The following is an 8,754-nucleotide window of genomic DNA, read 5'->3' as shown; positions in this document are numbered from 1 at the left end:
TAGTATAATGCAGTGTCCAGATCATTAGTGCATTCCTTTATTTTAATAGCTGACTAACAACCCCAGGGAGACCTGACTTGTCTAATTTAAACATTATTATTTTGATAATATAAGGGTAAATCTTGACCGAGACATAGAAAACGATTTCGTAGCATTATCAAAGAAAACCATCACAACATCCACTTGTAGGGGACACCTCTCTATTTTAACGTCACTCGCTTTCTTCTTGATAATCAGTGCTAAAATATCACGATTTCATGGTTGTAATGGTAAAAAGACACATAACTAACATATTTTATACTCCAGTATAGGTGAAACAACGCGACTGTCCCCAAAACACATTAAAATGGTAGCCGCGAACGGACCATGAAAATGAACTTTTTGAAGTATGGAAATAAAGGGAAAAAGTTTTAACCTTATAGTGGGAAATCTATTTGAAGAGTAAACTAGGATGAAATTTCAAGCAACTAACGAATAGATAAAAATTTGAAACAGTACAGTATGCTGTTTGTAACCAGATGTACCTGATAAACAGTTATGAAACAATGCATCAGTGGTATTAAGAATGACATAAAATATAAACATGTACCCGGCTCTCATTTTTAGATGAGAAGTATGCGACAGAATATAGGTCGTATGTTAACAAGCTCCCAACTCACTCTCTCTCTCTCTCTCTCTCTCTCTCTCTCTCTCTCTCTCTCTCTCTCTATAAAAAGTTAAGAATAAAATCAGTTCACAGGCATGAATGAACAGAAAACGAAGGTCGTGAGTAAACTCATGGGAATTATAGTTCCAAAATTAGGGAAAATAAATCATCGTGACGAAAAAACATTGCTTTAATAATAAAATCAACGAATCCTAACCGAGAAAGCTTGTGGTCTGAAAAAGAAAACTTATGTGAGCCATGAAATTCCGATACATATCAGGCATAAGTGAACCCTTATTCTAATAAGTAATCGCATAAGCTGCACAAACACGAGGCCATGTGAGGTCTCTGGTGGGCAGAATGAACTTAAATAAATTTAAAAAGAAAAAAAAAAAGGTTGACCAGCATGTCTGAAGGTGAATCCTGTATACGCTTACATAATTTTAACCAAAAGGTTACGTACAGAGTAAATATATCTTACGAACACTATGAATTAAAAAAAAATCGCTATTTTAAACAAAAGGTATACTGTGACCTGCAAAGGTTTAATAAATTATTAAACAAAGATAAATAAATCTAAATTATCGATCTATTCTATGAGGTCACATGTGCAAGGAAAGCCTCTCTCAAATTGTAAACATCTGATGGAGAGAAGGACAATAAATAACTGCTTTTACTGAATTCTTTTTTATTTATTTATTTATCTATATCTTGGGGGTGGGGTTAGGGGTGGGGGGAACTTGGAACGCAGCTGGAAGACCAAGAATGCTGCCTGTCACGGTCTCCTGGGAATGGGAATCGTTTGCCGCCGCTTCAAGGATGGACCGGTGTGGTTTTGTCATTTTTTTTTTTTTTTAATGAGGGACGGGCGGTGTTGGAACGCAGCTGTACCCTAAGAATGCCCATCGCGGTCTCCTGGGAATGAGAATGGGAATAGGAATGGTTTGCCGCCGTTTCCAAGATGCCCTGGTGTGGTTTACAGTGTCAATATTTGGACGGCGTGATGGGTTTCACTATACCCACTCACGCGGATGCCTGTGGTTCAAGATTCATGCCCCCCAAGTGTGTGTGTGAGTGTGCCCTACTTATCGTTAGGTTTACGGGGCATGGGGGTATCGATATGACCTCGTGGAATGTGCGTCTCAGAGTCATTCATCTCTCTCTCTCTCTCTCTCTCTCTCTTTTATTTATTTATTTTTAACGAAACCAGTTTCCATTGCATCATGATCATCTCATCTTGCCGATACATATACTTAACAGAGATTACGCGTAAAAAAAAAAAAAACTGGGTATGAGGTCTCTATACCCTGTAAATATGCAAAAGCAGGTTCAACTTCTTCAAATGTTAATACCGATCTCTATCTGTGCCTCACGCACACATGCACATACTACCAGAACACTCTCTAATAATAATCAATATTAATAACACGTGTATTAACTTCTATCTTTTCTGTAACATCTCACCAGAGCATTGCAGCTCAGTCCTCAATATACTACATTGCATTTTATGCACACCAAATTCTCAAAAACACGAAGGGCGCTTTGACAAGGACAATGAACTTTTTTTTTTTTTTTTTATACTGGTGATACCTACAAACGCCAATTTATAATGGATTTTTTTTTTATTATGATATCCTCGTTCAATTTATGTACGTATCACATACAAAAAACACTTATTCGTTCATCCTTTCGTGACTAAAGCAACTGATTTCTCGCAAGATTGCATTGATCAAACAAGAACTAGCTGAGTAACACGTATTGGTGTTGCATTTTGTCCAGTGAGACATATAATAATAATAATAATAATAAAAAAAAAAATACAGTGTACCCATTGCCAGACTCTGAGGGGGCAATGCCTTTAAATTTAGCGGACAAACGAATACGCAGTGTTTACGTATGACGTAGGAGCCCCCCTTAAACATAATACCAACAGCTGCACGTGCTATTCACCCCCGCCCCCCTCCCCTCCCCTCCCCTCCCCACACACACTAAATGGCAGATTAATTCAAAAGTAACCTTTGAAATGTGTGTCGCTATTTCATGTCGCAGTACAGAAATAATAATAATAAATAAATAAATATATATATAAATAAATAAACAAGACCGGTAAGTAAGATTCAACGTGACCAAACAAGATATACATCTACTTAGAAGTCAAAGCAGGAATTTGGAGTCGATGCAAAAGAAAAAAAAAAAAAAAAAAAAAAGGCAAACTGGCTACTCTTTGACGTGCGTTACCAACGAGCTCTTTTTGTCTCTGTATTTTCTCTTCCTCACGCGCAAAAGGAGACACGTGGAGGAGATGTAACCGATATTAGCGCAATAAAACGATAAATGTGGGAGATACAAAGTTACGCAATTGGCAAAACAAATGTTTTTTAGTCGTGATCATATTATAGTAAATCTTGGCGGGAGACCTGAATGTTGTATAGTCATTGTTTATCAAAAGAAACCATTTAAAGAGAATTAATCTCCATGAATAATATAATGTTATTATATATATATATATACACATATATATATATATATGTTATATATATATATATATATTATATATATCCATATATATTATACTTATATATAACATACAGAGAGAGAGAGAAGAGAGAGATGAGGATCGCGAGAGAGAGCAGAGAGAGAGAGAGAGAGAGAGAGAGAGAGAGAGAGTACGAACTTTAGACAACTAATATTCAAACAAGATTTATATGGCATTTATTTATTGTATCTATTTATTATTATTATTTTGTTGTTGTTGCTATCAATCGCAGGCGCTGCATGCTTTTCACACACGTAAATCGTTGGGACCGAACGAGTTCATCAGATCACTAACTCATACAGACTCATAAATTGTGCCGCCAAATCTACAATAAATTATAAATGTTTAAAATTACATAAACATTTCCCCGCTCTGACGACAATTCTGTAATAAGACTCAGAGGAAATAATTCAATGATTCTCTCTCACAAGCTGAAGAAACTGCTTTTCTTGGACAATTGAATCGTGAAAGGCCCAAGGCATCATAAGAGAAATTATACAATGAATTTTGATTTTAATGGACGATGATTTATCTGCTAAATCTACTTTTCCATTGAAGCGAGACTGAAAGCAATACAAGATGCAAGCGCTTAGTTCATGAGCTAAAATTGTAAGCAACTGTAATGGAAAATTAGAGTAAATAGTTTTTTTTCCTGGAAACAATCATACAAAAAAATACAGATGTCATCCTTCTATAGCTGCTATTATTCTTTTTAAAGTAAGTTCCTTCATAGCTCGTGATTATTCCAAATTGCCACTGCTGATGTTTATTCAGAATAAAATCAAGGAAAGTAATAGAATTACTTATCAAGCAAACCCTCTGATGTGACTATTCCAGTTTATATTACCGATGTGACGTTTATTTGAAAGAAATAATAATAATATCAATAATAATAATAATAGTAACCACGCATGCGCGCTGAAGAGCCTCGTGGGAACGGAGTCCCACAAGGGGCGAGGTAACCTTCTAAAATCTCTGTCGCAAAACAATACATCACCTGTTAAGTTGGAATTCGGCATTTTTGGTTGGGGGAAGGGATCCTGGCGAGGGCTGGCAGGAGAGAGAGAGAGAGAGAGAGAGAGAGAGAGAGAGAGAGAGAGAGAGAGGAGCATAGGGTATCGTAAAGGAGCATAGGGTGGTTTATCTCTGTCTGTCTGTCTGGTAGTCGTAATTCAGGAAATTAATGGTGCATCAGATTTACATGTGAGGAAATACAAGCATCCCGAGAGAGAGAGACCGAGAGAGAGAGAGAGAGAGAGAGAGAGAGAGAGAAGAACGCAAAAACTATATAAACATACCTTCATTTAACTGACAATAATCTCAGTAACATAATAGTAATAATAACAATAAACAAAAAACATATTCCACCTCTCCGCACCTGGGAACAGGGAAAGGACATATTTCCCGTCTGGGAACACAGCTGCCGTCTTGGAATGCGGTGGGGTTGGTCCTGGGAACCGGGAATGGGAATGGGAATATGTGGTGGTCCCGTGACGGGCAAGGGTCTGACAGCTGACAGACCCCACCAGCCCGTAAATATATATACGCCTGGTACGCATATGTCAGGTGGGGGTTGGGGGGGGGGGGCGGTTGTGTGCGTTAAAAGTTATATGTTTCGTCTCACTATTGTCAAGTTTGCTTTCTTTTTCTTTTTTCAATTGGAGGAATGTGATAAAATAATAATAATAATAATAATAATAATAATAATAATAATAATAATAATAATAATAATAATAATAATAATAATAATAATAGGACATTAGAGAACACATTCGCTTCCTAACAAATCAACAAAAAAATACTGTAATAAATAAATTTAGTGAGGATGAATTCCAATACATTTTTTCATCTATGATTTTTCATCGCTACTATGCACATTTTCCCATCTATGAACTATTTCGTCTATAAATTTTTCATGGCGACTATACATTTTTCAATCTATAAATTTTTATATCAATAAATATTTCATCGGTACAATGCATTTATCATCTATAAATTTTCATATCTACACTGTAAATTATTTATCAATAAATTCGGTCATCTGTAAATATTTTTTTATTCGTGATTTTGGAATTCTGGCATAAAATAGAGTTAATAATAATAATAATAATAATAATAATAATAATAATAATTAATAATAATAATAATAATATCTCGTATGGAAATTAGAAATTCAAGTTAAAAATGTAACCGCGTAAATAATAAAGCCTTATGAAGATTACACAAACACACTAACAAACTTACACACGGTTCAGATACGTGCTGCCGTCTTTCGCGCACGTGCGTCCATCACGTGCTGGGCATGGACGCACGTGCTGGGCATGATGGAAATATATATAGACTTAACAAGCGACCTTGCGAAATATCTCTCCAACACAGCTGCACGCGCCAAAGTTTCCCACAGCAAATGGGTTGCCAAAAGTCGCTTTTTAAGAATTGGTTCTATGTTTTAAAATTCAAGAAACGAAGTCTCAATATAAACTAGATCTTTTTGAAAGAGAATCACGTTAAAATATTGAAGTAATGAATATACCATGCTTTTGGAAAGCATCGAATATAAAGTATCGAATATTTACGGTGGGGGGGAAGACGGGAAATCATTGAGAAAATTCATACCTGGCAACTTTCGCACGCGCGTCACCACGAGCCGAGTAATTAACTTGTATCGTAACAATACTCTGGAATGCGATCAACGACAGTCTGGAAGGGAGACAGCAGATGGCGTGTGACGACAACCCAACAAGTGAGGGGTTGGGGGGAGATGAGTGTTTTCATTTTTAATTAAACTGGGGACAGTCCCGTGGGAAAATTAGCGTCAATAAAATGAAAGCACACAACTGGGAATGAATGTATGTATGTGTGTATATATAATTCATCTGTATATATGTCTCTGTATCTAATCCAAAAGATATAGGCATGAATCCTGGTCGAGGCAAATGCACTTAGAAATTATGTTAGTCCATTCAGGTGTATGATATATACCCATGGGAGGGTGAATCTTATTTGAACTGGGTACTTTTGGCTTGATGATAACAGAGACTGTCACACCTGCATATGCTTTGTATAGTATATACTGTCCATATTTTACCAGTGAATAGGGGGCACAGAAGGATGTACTAGAAATATATATGGTTGCAACGTTCATATAGTGTTTTATGCGCATTTTATCTTCATTTCATACTGTTGTATCACAGTAAAACCATTCATATACAAATATATACTATATATATATATATATATATATATATATATCTATATATATATATATATATATATATATACATGTGTGTGTTTACCAATCGTATTACTAATGAGTGAGTGCAAAACACACTCGTATACATGAAAGGATGTATATATTATGAAAATCAAATGTATGAACTACGCGGACACAAACTTCCTGTAACTTATAGAAAGGTTGTACGGCACATATTGATCGAGAAATTAGGAGAGATGAAAGAAAGATTGACAATGGAAGAACTATGATAATTTAGACAAAGTGGTTTACCAGGAAACCAAAGTGAAAAGATGTTTGAACTTGAAGATGAAAAAAATTTGTATGGGTATGGATTGTCCTAAGAAAGCCTTCTGATATAATCAAAATATTAGTTTGCATATTTCTCTTTTTTTTTTCTTTAATATTCGCGTGTTGTGCCTACCACAGATTATATTTGAAGTCATGGCTTTAAGAGTAAATCGACAATTTTGGTATAATAAAATGAATAAAAATATATATAGCTGACTAGTAAAAAAAAAATAGAGAGAGAGAGAGAAATATTATATTTCAGCGACTGCTGTCTCCCTCTTCAGGTAAATGAATGAGAAAAGTTACAGAAAAGGTGGTATTTATACCAAGAGATCCATCCACAGGTAAGCCAATTTAGGTCAATTCCACTGATAATCTTCCTTTAATCCTCTCAAGCATTGGTTGACTTAAATATAATATTTTCTCTCTATATTTTGGCGTTTTTATGGGCTCCTTTTATTAGATATATATAATTTATAGAAGAATATAACAAAAGTTTTGATTTTCATCAATGTATATAAGACAACCATTCAAGTATAAAATTAATAATAAGAAATATATATTTATAAAAGAAACTGACATAAAACAAATGTTTGATTTTTACATAAAAGAAACTGACATAAAACAAATGTTTGATTTTTACCAATGTTTACTCGTGATATCACAAGCATCGGTGGTTCAGTGGTAGAATTCTCGCCTGCCACGCGGGAGGCCCGGGTTCGATTCCCGGCCGATGCATACACTTTTATTATAAATAAATATACACTGGGTTATAATATAAATATAGAACGAGATTTATAACGAGGGAGAGAGATCACAGAAGTGGTGTTGTATTGTAACGTATATGAAGCAGACATGCACGTGTCGCCTTTCAACCTTCTCACCCTGCAACATTAAACGAGGAACCGAATAGCTAAATGTAAACATGGAATCAATTAAATATATATCAAGAATATTGCACATACACACAACACACACACAGAGAGAGAGAGAGAGAGAGAGAGAGAGAAGAGGAGAGAGAGAGAGAGAGAGAGAGAGAGACCTGAGAGAGAGACGGAGAGAGGTAGAGAGAGAGAGAGAGAGAGAGAGAGAGATCGATAGTTGTTTAAAACATATATATCTATCACTTATAGATGCGTGATTTTTACTTTCATATTCATTAAGCACTACGCCACATATATTGTTCAATATTGAATTCCCTATGCATTGTGGAATAACTCGCACAAAAATAGATACAACAAAATTCCATCTGAATGTAACTTAATAAAAAATCATTGTGTATTCTACATTTATGTTTGATATATATATATATTATATATATATATATATATATATAGATATATATATATATATATATATAATATATATATATATATATATTAGTATTTGCATATGCAAGTATACATCTATTAAAAAAATTATGCTATTTCATATTCATGAACAGCAATGGATAACTACTGTATTATAACATCTAGGTTGGAATTCAGTTTATTTAAGCTACCCCTCACAGCATAACATTCTCTATAGCAAAAAAACAATCGAAAATGGCGACCAAAAGTCCGTAGAGTTTGTTAGTCCCAAGACAATTTTTAATATCAAACTAAAATATACTCTCTCTCTCTCTTGCGACAGGTTCGTTCCCTTAAGCTCTGGCTCATATGTGAAGCATTTTTTATCCTTTTACTTTTTATAAATCATTGAATATGTTATTGTCAGCAACCTTTGTTTTTTTTTTTCTCTCTCTCATGTCTCTGACCTCTTAGAGTTGTTGAACTGATATGTTCTTATGTTAATGATTTCATACTACTAAATATTTTTTGGTCATTTGTTTTTTTTTTAAGTTCTTTGTGGATTTTTTTCCTCATTTAATTTATATATACATTTTCATTTCTTTACATTCATTTGTAATTTATTAGGTCTGTTGTTGTTTCATTTAAGGCTTATGATTTTCTTTCATTAAGTTCTTGCCATTTATTTTATTTTTTTTTAATATTTAGGTATATTTTATTTTTCCCCTTTCTTATATCAGTATTATTCTATAGGCCTTTT

The 8,754-nt window shown here is 34.4% G+C and overlaps 1 non-coding gene across 1 annotated transcript; it reads left to right on the top strand.

The window, feature by feature from the left end:
• Nucleotides 1-7,372: 7,372 nt before the first annotated feature.
• Trnag-gcc (transfer RNA glycine (anticodon GCC)) lies at nt 7,373-7,443 on the top strand. The gene has a single exon. It is a non-coding gene; the product is annotated as a tRNA-Gly (tRNA).
• The last annotated feature ends 1,311 nt before the right edge of the window (nt 7,444-8,754 follow it).

Source organism: Macrobrachium nipponense, chromosome 21 (assembly GCF_015104395.2).
Source record: "Macrobrachium nipponense isolate FS-2020 chromosome 21, ASM1510439v2, whole genome shotgun sequence".
NCBI classification, from domain to species: domain Eukaryota; kingdom Metazoa; phylum Arthropoda; class Malacostraca; order Decapoda; family Palaemonidae; genus Macrobrachium; species Macrobrachium nipponense.
The sequence above is the reverse complement of the archived record's forward strand: the minus strand, read 5'-3'. Positions and strand labels throughout refer to the sequence as shown.